At 42.3% G+C, this 15,151-nt stretch overlaps 1 pseudogene; it reads right to left on the reverse strand.

Annotated features, from left to right (window-relative positions):
- Positions 1-240: 240 nt before the first annotated feature.
- LOC105813459 lies at positions 241-2,171 on the reverse strand (annotated as a pseudogene).
- Between the last annotated feature and the right edge of the window lie 12,980 nt (positions 2,172-15,151).

The following is a 15,151-nucleotide window of genomic DNA, read 5'->3' on the forward strand; positions in this document are numbered from 1 at the left end:
GTGTAACAAAATGAACATACTAAATAATCAAATTAATATTGGACTTTTAGCACAGAAAATTATTAGTTTTATTTCTTTGGAATGTTAAAACCAAACTTGCAGTAATGAACTCCCCACTCTGCTCAGGAACAGAAAGGATATCTCTTTAAGATATTTCCCATAGCAGTAAAGACAACTTAGTGATTCAATTTAGTTACAACAAACCCCGTGATCCTGTGCATTTTGCTAATCCTGTGCATTTCACTGAAGTGCTATGTTTGTCCAAAAATCATCATCAGAAAAAGAAGTTATACTTTCTGACTCACAGTCCAATCCACTCCATATATCATCTTCCTCAGTGAGGAAACTCTGACCAGGTTCAAGGCAGGAAGGATAAACATGAGCTGAGAGGCAAAAAAAGTTAGAGTCAAACTGCAAGACGCCTAATGTGGTATCTATATTAATCCATTGGTCTCCTCTAACATCAAATTCATACATGGTCACCTGGTTCTTGTTCCATCGTCAGGCGCGTGAGGTGATGATCAACAACTTTTGGCCATGATTGATAATACGGCAATTGTTAATATCTGACACCAAGGGAATATTATTAATCTGCCTCCATTCTCCTCTGACTGGGTTGTAGACCTTCATGACTGGGATCTTACAGATACAGTAGATCTCATCATTGAAGACACATGCTTCCTCAAAATAACGTGGCTTCAGAGAAACACACTTCAGCCACACATTATGGCTAGGATCATAACAGAACATATGCCTACTGTTGAGAACATAAAGATAGTTCTGAATTACCATTAGGTTAAAGGATATAAAAGAATGGGGTAGCGGAGCCACTAATGCCCACTGGTTCCTCTGAACACTATAGCATTCCACTTCCTTCAATTTAACTTCTGGAATATGGTCTTGCCCACCCAAAATGTAAATGTAGCCATTGAGGTATGCCATATCCATGCCCTGACGACACAGCAAGCGGTCTGCAAGCTGCTACCAACTATTCTGGGCTGGTTTATACACCCAGAGGTCTTTTCCGGGCTGAGGAGCAAGATAGATGTCATGGTCTGGAGAGATACAGAAATCTAAGGTAGTGACAGTCCTAGTGTGAGCAAGGCAGGTCAAAGGTGAGGGCACTTTGTAAATATCCCCCGAGTATGGGTCAAAGCAGAAAAAGGGATGTCTGGGACGTCAAAAGAAGATCACCATCTTCTTGGCACACATTCCCAGCCTCTGGGGTGGATTTTCTGCTGCAGATACAACAGAGCTGCTGCTGCTGCTGTTTGGCACTGGCACCAGAGACTTTTACATGTCACCATAACGCATTTACAGGACCCCTTCAATGATGTCCAGGCAATACTGCTTCACAATGGGCTTGGTCAGCAGCCCTTGCAGGTATTCCTGATCATTTTCAGTGAAGTGTGTCCAGCGGACACACTTGAACACTTCTGCAGCACTGGGACCCCGCTCTTTGGGAGCTGCCTCCAGCCACTGCATGGCCACATGGCACACTGTTCGCTCTCTACGTTCAGACTATCCAGGTGCAGGAAAGCCAGCAGCTGGGCCAGGGTCAGATCTGCTAGAGTTTCCTCCCGAATTGAACCCATTCGACTGAGCTGCTTGAAGTTGTGAGCTATATAGGACTGGGCCTGAGAGCGTAGCTTGTGATGGTCAAAGGCGTCAGCAAATTTGAGGATGGCAGTGCAGTTGGCCAGGTCAAGACGGCGGGCTAAGAAGGAGGCACAGGCTTCCCGCACATACTCCAGCTGCAGCATGTCGGAGGCTGCATACAGACGCTGCACATTGGCCTCACTCAGGGACACACGACCCGTGTAGCAGTAGTCGACCAACACCTCGAAGGACTCAGCGTCCACATCGTGCATGGTCACACTCGCCTGCTGGCTCTCGTACATGCCGCCCGTGAACATGCTCTTGAAGTAGGGACACGCGGCGGCCAGCACGTTGCGGTTGCAGGAAAAGAGGCGACCGGTGCCAGGCCCGCTGCCAGGCGTCACCACCTCGATCACATCGCACAGCAGCCGCGCGTCGTAGAAGGACTTGAGCTGTGCCAGCAAGGCTGCAGAATGAGCCGTGTCCTTTAATTCTTCTGGGCCTGTGAAAAAGGCCGAAACCGTGGGACTGGCGAGGCGGCGAGAGCGCGGAGCGTCTTCCTGGGACTGCATGGTGGAGACGGCGGCGGGATGCTGAGGGCGAGAACGGCGGCAGGGACCTGGCTTTGGGTCCCCTCACCCTTCCCTCGCTGACGCTAAAACAGCGGCGTCGCAGCACGGGCCACACTTAATTCAACCCTACGCTGCGGTGCCGCCTCCCCTTATCGCGTAGGGACAGTGCCTGACTCACCCACTTGCATTTCCGCGCCCTTTCTGTGCCTCGGCTCGCCCTCACTGGCCCCGCTGGCTGGAGCCCAGAAAATCGCCACTGCTGCACAAGCGATACCGCTAGGCATCCAGGGGTACTACCACACCCAGATTGCCTTTCGCGCCTCGATGCATGCTGGGACTCCTCATACTCGCAGGCACTGGCGGACGGAACGAAGCCGCTTTGCATGTTGGGAGTAGTAGTTTGTGTAGTATCGCGAGCTTCCTTTGCTGTTCATTGTTTTAACTGTCGCCGTTAGCGCCAATTCTTCTCGATATGATTTTACAGTTTAGAACTTTGGCTTTGGGATCTAGATTAGTGGCCTGGTTCTAGTATGTATTGTTAGACTTTTCTCTTCGAACTCTTTCTTCTTTTGTAAAATGTGAATAAAAGTATTTCATAGGATTGTGTGAAAATTAAATGAGTTAAATTGCATTGGATATAGGAGGCTCTTAATAAATATTTGTTGGTTTGTAGAATAATCAAGTATTTACGTAGTACTTAGAGTATAAATGTTCAATAATTTTTAGTTTTCCTTCTAGCATTTATAAAAAATGAAGCACCACTAATTTGAAATCATGAACCTGTAAAAAAAAAAAATTAAAAGCACAACCCTGCAAGTCTCTGTAGCCATTCCTTTATGTTTTCTGGGGTTGTTTTGTTTGTTTTGCTTTTTAATAAATAGATTTTATTTTTAGGTCAGTTTTAGCTTTACAGGAAAATTGAGCAGAAAGCACAAGGAACTCCCATATACCTCTCCCCTCTTCAGTTTCCCCTATTACTAACATCCTGCATTAGTGTATGTGTTTGTTAGAACTGGTATTAAATATTTTTACTGTCTATGTGGTTTTGTCCATTGTCTAGGAAGTGATAACTCTCACGAAGGGAAGACTTTATCCCCTAAAGGTATAGACAACATCATCAGTTTTCCTCTTTCTGAGACCAAAAGACAACTCTGAGGGTTTCTAGGATTGGTTGGCTATTGCTGAAATTAGAGCTCTAGCTTTTTCACTATTGCCTCTCCTTATTCGCCATGACTAAGGAAACCACATCCAACCCCATAACTGGGACTTTCCGTGTCTGCATTTTAAAACCTGATATCTTTCTCTGGCCTCTTCTCCCACTCTTGGACTCTTCAGTTATTCGATACCTCTTTCTCTTTTTATACACAGAAAGGAAAGACATGCTTTACAGAGCCTCACCCCAAAACAATGGAAGCCAGAGGCCTGGTGGGTACTTTAGCTTCCTTTTAGACCTAGTGGCTCAGGCATTTCCCCTCCTTTTTGTGAAAAGTTGCTGCTACCATCAGAGCTGACTTAGTTTTACATCATCCGCTCAACCTTTTCATATCCCATACAGTTCATTACTTATGACTCACTCAGAATACCCAAGACCTTTCTGCTTCCAGACTCCCCTTCTATGAAATCTTACCACTTAGATTTCATAGAAGGGAAGTCTGTGAGAGTCTCGCATCATTATCCACTGCTGTGAAAACCTCAATCTACCTACTCTTCCTGCCCTCTCCTCTGAAGAACAACTTTATGAGTGTATTACCAGCACACAGTCTTTAATCCTTCCTCATTCTGACATCACCAAAACTCTCAAAGACCTTGATATCACCTTCTTTGTAGAAGAACCCAGATATATGCTTGGTTTCTCCTTGGTCCCTCTCCCAAAACTTAGTCCTCAGCCTCCATAAGATTACACATTGTGGCAAGGAAAATCCTAAAGCTCTCCACCACAAATATTGTTGGGGATGCCCTAGTACTGAGCAGATAACCTCGACTTGCCCCACTTGCCAGAAACACAGTCCTGGTCAACACATCCAGATGGAGCAAGGATGAGAGCCAACTCTGTCTGGTTAAATACTTTGGATTTTTGTTTAGGTAATGACATGCCCAGTTTAGTCTCTGAGACGGTAGGTGGTGCTTGTGGGCGAGATTCGACCTCACCTTGTGTGATGAGTCAGTAAATGCAGTAAAAGGCCATGCAAATTGACCTCGCTGTCAGTAGATGGCACTTGCTGAGAGGAGCTGGCTGCAGTGTTGTTTTTGGGTCCTGTAACCAGCTCTCATTCCTCTGGAGAGGCACTGTAGTGCCTCAGGTGGTGGGTGGGACCCTTGGACTTCCACGTGTGTCCTTATTCTCCACCTCAGCGGAGGGGAGGTGGGGGAGTGAGGTTGGGCAGGGCTGGGTTGGGTGACCCTGCCTAAAAGCTCCACATATGCTGTTAGCCGGGGTCAAAGGTCAGTTCTCTGCTTCTGGGCAAAGCTGCCAGAGGAGGAGCTGAAATGGTCCCACTCAGCCAAAAAGTCTGCGTGTGGAGGTGGATGTGGAGGTGGGGTTGTCTGAGACCCGAAGTTTGGGACAGGCCTTGCTCCTTTCCACCCTCCCCTATCTGGGCAGGCAGGACCGCTAGCCTATGGAGCTCTCCTGACCACGATGCGAGCTGGAAGGTTCCCTTCCCACGATCTCTGCCAGAGCTGGGAGCTCGGCCCTCCTGTAGGGGGGGCGTTGGCCCTCGAGCACGCTGCAGCCTAGGGCCCAGTCTGATCTGCCCCTCAAGGAACACACCCCTCCGTAGACTAGTTCACAAGTATCCCTTCTGTGCCCCCAGGCAATGCAATTGAGACCTGAGTGGCCTGCAGGCCTGTCCCCCGGCCCAGAGATCAATCCCTGACCCTGCCAGGGAGAATAATGCTGGTCTCAAGTCACCCACAGGGTGCCCAAGCTGTAATCAATGTCTATCTCAGGGTTTACCCTGCTCTGCTGGAGTCACAAGGCAAGCGGCACCAGGCGGCCCCAGTGGGTAGAGAGCTCACCATCCAAGTACCCCTCAATCCGCTGCAGGGCCTCAGAAGGAAAGGTCTCGTTCCCTGCGGATGCCTCCAGGTGCTGGCTAAATTGTCTCTCTCAGCAGCGCAGGGAGGGGAGGGGAAGGGGAGAATGAAGCAATATGGCGCTTGCCTATTTGCTGGGGTCTGTGGGTCGGGAGGTCTCTCCAGCAGCTCAGGAGCCCACCACCAGTCTGAGAGGCAAGGGAGGGGAAATTTAACCTCTCCACCTACACTTGTGGCTGGTCTCCAAGCTTCTCGGGGGTTTAGACCCTGCCGATGCCTTTCTCCATACAGTTCTGCTCCGCAACCTCTCCCGTGGAGTCTCCTGTAGATTGAGGCACTGTTCCTTCTGACCGTCATCCGATCTGCGTTTTTCTGCCTGTTTGTTTTTTTCACTTTCATCTAAAATCTTTCCCTCTTGCAGAGACACTCTGGCTGGAGGTATTTCTCATCCGCCACCTTGCCTCTCCCTCTAAAAATGAAGTTCTTACAAATACATAAATCAAAATATCCCAGGAGTTATGCTACCAAAATCTGCAATTTTTTTTCTTAGAGATGGTATCTCACTATATTGCCCAGGCTGGCCTTGAACTTTAGGCTCAAGCAATCCTTTCACCTCAGCCTCCCAAGCAGTTGAGATTATAGGCACATACCATCATGCCCAGCTGAAAATGTGCAATCTTGATAGTACTTTCTATAATGTTCCTCTTTATCTTTACCTTTGTCCTCTTGACAGCATCCCTATTGTATATTTTTGAAGATGGCTGAATATATTGAGTGAATACTGCTTTTATAATGTCAAAGCCCAGGAGGTAAGCCAATTGAATGTAACCTTTTTTTAGATAAGGTTATGAGGCTGTTTACTGGCGGGTATTTCACCTCTATGTATAAGAAAAGCATTCAGAACTGCATAGAGGGAGGTGTAATAAGGTATTTATAATAGGATATACCTTGGAACTGGTATATTCCAAGATACACTGTGGAACATGACTCTTTCTACTTGTGAACAGAACCTACATAAGAGAAAATGCAACATAATATATAAGTAAAATTCGCTTAGGGTATCTACTGTTATAAAATAGACTCTGCCTTTTCAACTACATCCATGGCTGGTTAAATGACCCAGATAAACCTCATTTTATTTTCTATAATGGTTAATCCCATTGGATACAACTCTTCTCAGTTCCTATCCCTACAATGTGAGGGGACAGAGGGTACCTTATATTGGAAATTTTCAGAGATAATCTCAATTTTGGTAGGATTATTATGGTTTGCTAGTCTAACATCAAATTTAAGCAACAGGCAATGAAAAGAAAAAGAGGAAATACTTAGACTGTAAAGGAGTTCTTCCGAGTTCTTTGTTTTGTAGCAATTAAGTTTCAAAACTCCGCTAACGACTTGGCCAGAAAACCCAGTCGAATTCACAGGTGCCTGTGGAAAGGTTGGAGAACTTGGAGGAAATATGAGAGAGCTGGGAGTGGACTGTGTGTCATACTGCTTTGTTTTTTTAATTGGTTTGAACAGATTTTTTGCCTTTCTGATTCTCTGCCATCTTTGTAAAAGATGAAGAGAAAACTTCTCAATGCCCCTCTATAGTGTGAGAAATGTGATTTATAATAGCATCATTATATCCTAACTGAAAATACTGTTTGGTCGTCTGGGAAAATAATTGCATCAGAATTAACTTGTAGTTCTGGAGGCCAGCGAGTTGCTATAACAACCAGAAAAAAAGGTGTGATAATATTAATAGCTCTCCCTTAAAGCTGGAGAACTCACTTAATGATGAGATCTATAAATGCAGGTGTTTGTCATATAAATTCAAACCAACACCAAACACATTTATTTATTTCTTCTTTTAGGAGCACGGACTCCATGTCTGGTAGTAAGGCTAGAAACTGGTGAAAAAGATAGATGTGGTCCCTCCCATAATGGAGTGCACATTCTCATGGAGAAGACAGCTAATAAAGAGTAAAAAGAAAACTGATAAACAGAATAATCTCAGCATGTGAGAAAGGCTCTATAGGGAAGAAAGCAAGAGGCCCTGATACTGGACAAGCAGAGAAAAGCTGCCCTGGCATAGGATACAAAGAAGCAGCCAGTCTTATCATAAATCTTGCCTTTAAGGCCATATGAGCTTTAGTAGAGTGAAGAAATAAAGAATGGAGTGTTACAGTCTTTATTAATAAAAACAATTTAAGGGAAGAAACACAACTGCTAATGAAGCATTATTATCATTTTTTTGCTGGAAGTGTTTAACATTACAATTCCCAGAATTTCCCTTGAATTAGGTGAATTGAACATGAAAATGAGAGTTGTGCCCACGCATGGCAGCTTACACCTGTAATCCTAGCACTCTGGGAGGCCGAGGCGGGAGGATTGCTTGAGGTCAGGAATTGAAGACCAGCCTGAGCAAGAGCAAGACCCCATCTCTACTAAAAATAGAAAAATTAGTCGGGCATGGTGGTGTACACCTGTAGTCCAGCTACTCGGGAGGTTGAGGCAGGAGGATTGCTTGAGCCCAGGAGTTTCAGGCTGCTGAGAGCTAGGCTGATGCCATGGCACTCTACTCAGGGCAACAGAGTGAGACTCTGTGTCAAAAAGAAAAAAGAAAGAAAAGAAAAGAAAATGAGAGTTGTTTGTGTGTTTTAAAAAACAAGTATTGTTTCATTGCAGCTTTATTCATAATAGACAAAAACTGGAAAAAACCCAAATGTCCTTCAGTGGGTGAATGGTTAAACAGCGTTATATATATACTACGGAATACTCTTCAGCAATAATAAGGAAATGAACTATTTTTTTAAATAACAATTTTATTGAGATATAATTCACAAACCATAGACTTCATATTTTTAAAGTGTACTGTGCACATATGGAAGTAAAACTCAAGGGAAATCAAGTAGATGGGAGGAGGGAAGAGGGGATGGGTAAATTCACACCTAAGGGGGACAATGCACATTAACTGGGTGAAGGGCACACTTATAACTTTGATTCAAACTGTACAAAAGCAAATTATGTAACCAAAACGTGTGTACCGCCATAATATTCTTTTTTTTTTTTTTTTGAAACAGAGTCTCGCTTTGTTGCCCGAGCTAGAGTGAGTGCCGTGGTGTCAGCCCAGCTCACAGCAACCTCAAACTCCTGGGCTCAAGCAATCCTTCTGCCTCAGCCTCCCAAGTAGCTGGGACTACAGGCATGTGCCACCATGCCTGGCTAATTTTTTCTATATATTTTTAGTTGTCCAAATCATTTCTTTCTATTTTTTAGTAGAGATGGGGTCTCGCTCTTGCTCAGGCTGGTCTCGAACTCCTCACCTTGAGCGATCCACCCGCCTTGGCCTCCCACCGCCATTAATATTCTGAAATAAGAAAAATAATAAAATCCCAGGATATATTTTTTGAAAGTTTACAGCTCAGTGGTTTTTAGTATACTCACAATGTAAAAACTATTTAGATAGCTAAACTATTCAGATAGTTGTGCAAAACCATCACTAATTCCAAAACATTTTCGTCACCCCTAAAAGAAACCTCATGTCTATTAGCAGTTATTTGCCTTTCCCATCTAACCCTCTGTATACCCTCTCCCCAGCCCAGGCAATCACTAATCTACTCTCTATCTCTATGGACTTGCATATTTATATTTCATATAAATGAAATCATAAAATATGTGTCCCGTTTCTGGCTTCTTTCACTCAACATAATGTACTCAAAGTTCATCCATGTGATAGCATGTATCAGCTCTCTACTGTTTTTTATGCACAAATAAGATTCCATTGCATCGATATTGATCTTTTGTTCTCCTTTTTGTCGGTTATGAACAATGCTGCTATGAACATTTGTGTACCAAGTTTGTTTTTTTTGGGGGGGGGCGGTACATGTTTTCAATTCTCTTGGGTATATACCTAGGAGGAGAATTGCTGGATCAAATGGCAACTTTGTTTAACTTTCTGAGGAACTGCAAACTGTTTTCCAAAGCGGAAGTACCATTTTACACTCCTACCAGTTTTTTCCACATCCTTGCCAACTCGTTATTTTGGTTTTTTTGTTTATTTGCTTTTGATTTTCATTTGCATTTCTCTAATGTATTGAGCATGTTTTCATGTGCTCGTTGGCCATTTGTATATTTTCTTTGAAGAAATGTCTGTTCAAATCTTTTCTCCATTTTTCAATTGGGTTATCTGTCTTTGTATTGCTGAATTATATTAGTTCTTTACATATTCTGAGCACAAGTCCCTTAACAGATATATGATTTGCAAATATTTTCTCCCATTGTATGGGTTGGTTTTTTACTTTCTTGATAGTATTGTTTGAAGCACAAAAGTTTAATTTTGATTAAGTCCAATTTATCTATTTTTTCTTTTATTATACCAGTTTTTGTTTTGTTTTGTTTTTTTTACATAAATGCTCTATACATCAAGCTGTCTGCACAGAGTTTACTCTGAAATAGCTCAAATAATGAAACATTCTAATAATAGATTTTTAGTGAGTCGTCAGGTCAACTAGGGACAATTCTTTGGGAATGGCGCTTTTAGGGAACGTTCATTCTGCTTTCTCTAGTAGCTGATAAGTTGCTGATTTCCACAGCTGCTATAAAAGTGAAGCTGTTGAGTTTCAAAACTTCCTTGGAGCTGAGGAGAGGTAAATAGGATTAGAGCAAGTTACAGAGTTTCTGTTCTTACTGAGTTTCAGCTGTTTTTCTTGAATACACACTCCTTGAAATGTTGCAAGCCTTTAGTTAACTTCCAGAGTTCTAATAGGTTTATTTCAACAGTTTTTGCTAGTGTCTTCATGGCTTTTAGGGAGGAACAGATGTTTAGGAGGTCTTTACTGCACCATTTGGAATGTTTACTGATATACATAATAACTTGGATAAGTCTCAAGAGAATTGTGCTGAGTGAAAAAACTGATCTCTGAAAGTTGTATACTGTGTGATTCCTTTTATGTAACATTCTTTAAATGACGAAATTACAAAGATGGATTTCAGAGTAGAGGTTGACAAAGGTTAGGGAAGTGAGAAGGGAAAAGGCTGTGGCTATAAAAGCATTACACAAGGGCTATTTGTGATAGAACTATTTTGTATCTTGACTGTATTGGTGTTCTTATGAATTGACACGTGGTTAAATTTCATAGAATTAAATATACACAGGCAAATGCATGCATGTAAAAGTGGTAAACTATGAATGTCAATGATTTGTACCAATGTCAATTTCTTGGTTATTATATTTTACTATAGTTCTGCAAGATGTTGCCATTGGGGAAAACAAAGTGAAGGATATATGGGGTTTCTCTGTATTATTTCTTACAACTGCATGTGAATCTACGATAATCTCAAAATTAAAAAACGATTTTTTTTTTGAGACAGGGTCTCTTTTTATCACCCGGGCTAGAGTGCAGTAGCATGATCATAGCTCACTGGAGCCTTAACTCCTGGGCTCAAGCAATCCTCTGGGCCATGCCTCGCTAATTGTTTTTCAAATTTTTTGTAGAGACAAGGTCTTGCTATGTTGCCCAGGCTAGCCTCAGATTCCTGGCCTCAGTGATCCTCCTGCCTTGACCTCCAAAAGTGCTGGCATCATAGGTGTGAGCCACTGCACCCAGCCTCAAAATACATTTTTTTTTAAAAGCAGGGAAAAAGTGTGGTTGTTCATAATGGAAATTATAATACATTACATAGTTGACAGAAGCAATTATTTAAAATATTCTGTGGAAGCTGTTTTGAGGTTTTCACAAACATAGAAGAAGACACTGTATGTATATCTTGAACATACTGGAATATACTGATTAACATAAGTCAGCATGAGAACTGAGCAAGCAATTAAGTTATGAATAGATTATTATGGCTAATGAGCTGGGCTTAAATCGAAGGGTAGAAAAGTAGATTACATTCACACAGCACTGCAAAAATGATTCAGACACAGAAAATGCTAGAATTTTAGTATGTAGCCTTTTGTGAGGCACCCCTTCCTGAAACATGAAATTTCATATAGGTCAGGCAACTTTGGTATTCATTTAAAATGAATTGCATGGGAGGCTGAGGTGGAGGAATGCTTGAGGGCAGGAGTACAAGATCAACCTGAACAACATAGCCAGACACCATCTCTAAAAAAAATAAAGAAAAATTAGCCAGGTGTGGTGGCGCAGCATGCCTGTAGTCCCAGCCTCTTGAGAGGCTGAGGCAGGAGGATGGCTTGAGCCCAGGAGTTTGAGGCTGCAGTGAGCTATGACCGCACCACTTCACTCCAGCCTGGGCAACAGAGCAAGACCTTGTCTCTGAAAAAATAAAATAAAATAGGATTGCAGAATCATGGGTGTTTCAACAAATATAGGTATGAATGATCCTGGAATAAGTTGAACAAGACAAAGTTTCATCAAGATACTATGGAACATGCTGGAACTTAGTTAAAACTGAATACAGTGTATTTCTTAACCTTCATATAACTAAAAATAAAAATTGGATATTCTGGTGTCTAATATCTTTTCTGAAAAAAATTCCAAGACACTCCTCATAAAATATGCCCCCAGCATGCTATTCCAAAGAATTTAACTTCGTTTTGTCATACTTATTTCAAGTCTAAATGCAAATCATCTACATTGATTTTTTAAATGTTTTATCTGTGGTAAGATATAAAGACTTTACATATTTAGAGGAATTTTTGTTTTAGAGATATTATTAGTATGTGTTCATCAAAAAGATGTGAAATCCACAGAAGCTTCGATTCTGAAGATCTCATTTTAAACACCAGGTTGTGCCTCCCTTTTCTCTAAATCTTCTGGGTCTCCTGACAACCTGTTTTGTTGGGCTGATTCCAGTTTTCCATACTTTCTCTTTTCTTTAGCATTCATAAACAAAGCCAACATGGGAATACGAAAGGACCTGAGTTCCTAGAAAATTAGGAACTGGCAGGTATTAAAAATCCTTGAATTTCAGAGATCTCAAGCATTATATCAGTATGGTAACGTTAATGTTGATTTCAGGTATAATTAAAAACCTCGTGATAACATACATGCAGACTTTTTTTTTTTTTGAGACAGAGTCTCACTCTGTTGCCCAGGCTAGAGTGCTGTGGCATCAGCCTTGCCCACAGCAACCTCAAATTCCTGGGCTCAAGCGATCCTCCTGCCTCAGCCTCCTGAGTAGCTGGGACTACAGGGGTGCACCACCACGCCTGGCCATTTTTTTCTGTTTTTAGTTGAGACGTGGTCTCGCTCTTGCTCAGGCTGGTCTCAAACTCCTGACCTCAAGCGATCCTCCTGCATAGGCCTCCCAGTGTGCTAGGATTACAGGTGTGAACCACCGTGCCCAGCCTTACATTTGACAAATTTAGATTGCACTTAAATATGAGAATAAGTTAGTATTTATTAAATTAGCTCAATGCTCTCATTGAGATTACTGTATCTGAATTGGAATTGACAAAATGAATAGTGAAAATAAAAATAATACAAATACTAAATAGGATACTAAAGATATAAGCATAATACTGTATGTCTTAATATATTAAAACATAATTTGATCACTGGAGGTTTTGTTGGGCTTTATTTTGAATTAAAAATGATTTCTAATTTTCTTTCTGCATTGTTCTAAGATGACTTGAGTTCAATTCTGGGACTCTGTTGATTCAGAGTTCTGAGTAAGGGCTCCAGAAATTCCAGATTAAGTGCCCTAAGGTGCATCAGAATTAGATTGGAGGACTGAATAAATTTCAAGCAAAACAATAATGATTTTACTTTCCAAGTCCTATGTTTGAGATAGTGAACGCATTGAAAAAATGGTGTAGATTTCATCATAAATGTTACTCAGCAGGCAAGAGTGTGTACTAGAAATAGAAAGCGCCTTGATTTAAGAGACAGGAAGCACAGTTCTAATTCCAGTTTTACTAATAACTAGCAGTGCAACCCTTGGTAAATTATTTAAAGTTCTTTAGGTTTAAGTAGGAAAACTGGGCTCTAATATTCGATGATTCCAACTGACAAAAAAAATCAAGAATCAACTTATGATTAAGAACAACATACAGAAATTCAAGTCATTTAAGGATTATATAAAAAGCAGAACTTTTTATGAATAGATTTTATATTGTTGAGATCTAGGATTTGAGCAGTTCTATTTTACAATAACGCTTCCTGTTTCAAATGTTTTTTCCATTACGTTCAAGCCCCTTTGGTGTTCTGAGAGCTACACAGTTGAAGCAGACCATATCCCCCATCCCATGAAGCTTACCAGCTAGCTGATTTGCCCTCTCCCCAAACACCCTTCCCCACGGGCTCCCTTCCTTTCAGCAGAAAGCCTTGCATTCTAATTCAAAGAAGAAAAACATCAGATAACCTCCCTGAAGTCCAAAGCCATACCTAGAAACTCATCTCCATCAACCCTGCCCTTCTTCCTCCAGTGTTGGAAGAAAAGGGGTCCTGACTCCTATTGCAGGGTAATCCTGCCTCGGTTGCCATCGCTTTTCCTTCCCATGAGCTTCTGGGCCCCGGCTCTTCATTATGCTCTAGCGGCTTTTTGCCCGAGCTTAGTAAAGTGTTCAAGACTCTAATATGAAACAACAGCAACCAAAACCACAACCTTGGTGTTCTCGCCCTCACTAGGTACTGCCCGTTCTACTTTCTCACATCTCACCAGGTGATAAGATAAATTGTGTCAGTTGTCCTGTTGGATATACCACTTTCTAGATGTGGCTGATTGCTTCTTCATGGTGTTTTAAATTCATCCTTCTGGCCACTGTCTTTCCTGTAAACTAGATGTTTGTTCTAATGGCTTAATTAGATTCAGATTCAACACTTTTGGCAAGACTTTTTTTTTTAATAAAAACATGGCTGGGTGTGTTGGCTCACACCTATCATCCCAGTGATACAGGAAGCTAAGACAGGAGGATCACTTGAGGCCAGGAATTTGAGATCAGCCTGGGCAACATGGAGAGACCCTGTCTCTTAAAAAAAATTTTTTTTAAATTAGGCCATGTGGTGGTGCGTGCTTGTCTGCCCAAATACTTTGTGAGGCTGAGGCAGGAGGATCCCTTGAGCCCAGGAATTCAAGGCTGCAATAAGCTATTATGGTGCCACTGCACTCCAGCCTGGGCAACAGAGTAAGACCCTGCCTCTAAAAAAAAAACAAAACCAACAAAAACATGCATTTTCTTTTTGTTATCGCATCAGGAGAAGGGCTGTGAGGCTTGAATTTGCCTGTTAGAGGTGGGTAAACCCATATTTGGCTGTGGCTAAGGAAAGCTTCGCCTCACTCATTCTAATCCCCTTACCAGGCTTCTGCCCCCAAGCAATTGTTCAAATTGAAACTTTTTTGCAAAATACCACCCAATGTTCTTTTGCCAAGTTAAATTTCTGTGATGTGACATGGTTGACTGTAACCTGAGAGTGAGACAGGGAAGATGAGTTACTGAACTGATTACTGCTGTGAGGGACTGAGGTTCAACCCAGCAGGGGATCGTCTGAGGACCAGCTAGAGTGCTTTCAGAATTGTCCCTTTTTTAAGGTTAGGATGCCAAAGCACTTATCTACCAATTCTCATCCTACATTGCTTAAGGACTTCCCTGGGGGCATTAACTTCCCCCTGAATTCCTGTGCTGTGCTTGGAGGAACATTGCCCTAGCAGATGCTCCTTCAGTGAAAGCCCTGAGGCAGAAAAGCAGAATGAAATGACTCTTAGCACTAGAGCATAATGAAGGCCTACGTCGGAGGTGGGCCAAAGGGATGTGATGGGTGACACCAAATGCATCCAGTAAGGTCTCCAAATCTAGTTAGACTCCTGTATTCCCAAACTCACTAAATGGCAGCACTATCTTAGTCAACTGTGACAGCGACCGCTAATTGCCCTAGGCCATTCTCCTCTTCTTCCTTTCAGTAACAGTGAGAACTTTTGGGGTAGGGGATAAGTGAGAGGCCTACACTGGTAGATTCCCAGAGGACAAGGCCAGGGAGCTGGGAAGAGTTTAGGGA

The sequence above is a fragment of the Propithecus coquereli genome, unplaced genomic scaffold (assembly GCF_000956105.1).
Source record: "Propithecus coquereli isolate 6110/MARCELLA unplaced genomic scaffold, Pcoq_1.0 Scaffold11, whole genome shotgun sequence".
In the NCBI taxonomy this organism is placed as follows: Eukaryota; Metazoa; Chordata; class Mammalia; order Primates; family Indriidae; genus Propithecus; species Propithecus coquereli.